The following is a 1121-nucleotide window of genomic DNA, read 5'->3' as shown; positions in this document are numbered from 1 at the left end:
CCCGATGGTGGCCGGCCCGCCCGGTTATTTTTAGCTTGCCCTATAACATCTGGCCCCAGAGGCTCCACCATAGATGTCTGCAGCCCAGGCAGTTCAGATGGTGGAGGCAGGAGGAGGGGGCACCGGGCCTGCTTGGAGACGTGGCCGGGAGTGGCCCTGTCCCACTGGGATAATGAGCACTTCCTTGCGGGCTGGGGCAGTCTCTCCTCCCAGAGGAGCTGTGCTGGCTCCGGGCTGGGGGGGCGGGCACACAGGGGACCAGCCCGGCACAGTGGGTGGCAGTTCGCAGCGGCTACCTCGTCCAAGTTTTTTGCTGAGCTGACAAACGGCGGCGTGTAGGAGCTTCTTTGGAGGATGGTGCTGGATGGGGACCGGCTGAGCACGTGGCCGTGGGAAGAGGACTCACCCTCCTCGAACGCTGGCATCCTCCTCCCCTGTGTGGGCTTGCCAGCGCTTACGTCGTGCGTTCCTTGGGAAGGCTCAGTGACCTCTTGACTGTGACCCGTGCCACACGGGTCCTGGGCCGTGTCAGCCTGTGTGTGTTCTGTACAGGCGCATAAAGTGCTGTGCTCAGTATCTGACAAACATTGTGCCGCCTGCTTGCAGCAACCCCTTCTGTGATGTCTGTTTCTCAGACGGGGAAACAGAGGTACAAATACTACACATACTTACCTGAGCTCAGGCAGCAGGCAGCAGAGCTGGGGCTCGGCCCCAGGCCCGTCTGACCACTGTGACCCACCGCCAGGAAAGGGACCCCGGTCCCAGACACAGACACAGGGGGGCTGCATCACAGCTCAGCCATGTCTGTGGGGTGCTGGGAAAGCCTCCCCTACTGCTCCTAGTTCTTTCATCTGTGATGCTAAGTTTGTGGTCCTAGCGACAGCGACAGTAGGAGCTCGGACACCCCCGAGTGGGTTATCAGCTCTGCAAGGTCAAGTATCTCTTACTGTCTGTGCAGGGCTTAGCTTGCATCTGCCCTTAGCAAGTCCAGGCTCGGGGCTTGGAATAAGTTGAGCCATCACGACGGCTCTACGGCGAAGTATGTCTAGTCCACAGACGAGAGATAGTGGGTAAAAGTCGGGCATGTTTCTTGAAGTCCCAGGACATGGCACAGGCTGGCA

Source organism: Nyctereutes procyonoides, unplaced genomic scaffold, assembly GCF_905146905.1.
Source record: "Nyctereutes procyonoides isolate TBG_1078 unplaced genomic scaffold, NYPRO_anot_genome, whole genome shotgun sequence".
NCBI lineage: Eukaryota > Metazoa > Chordata > Mammalia > Carnivora > Canidae > Nyctereutes > Nyctereutes procyonoides.
The sequence above is the reverse complement of the archived record's forward strand: the minus strand, read 5'-3'. Positions refer to the sequence as shown.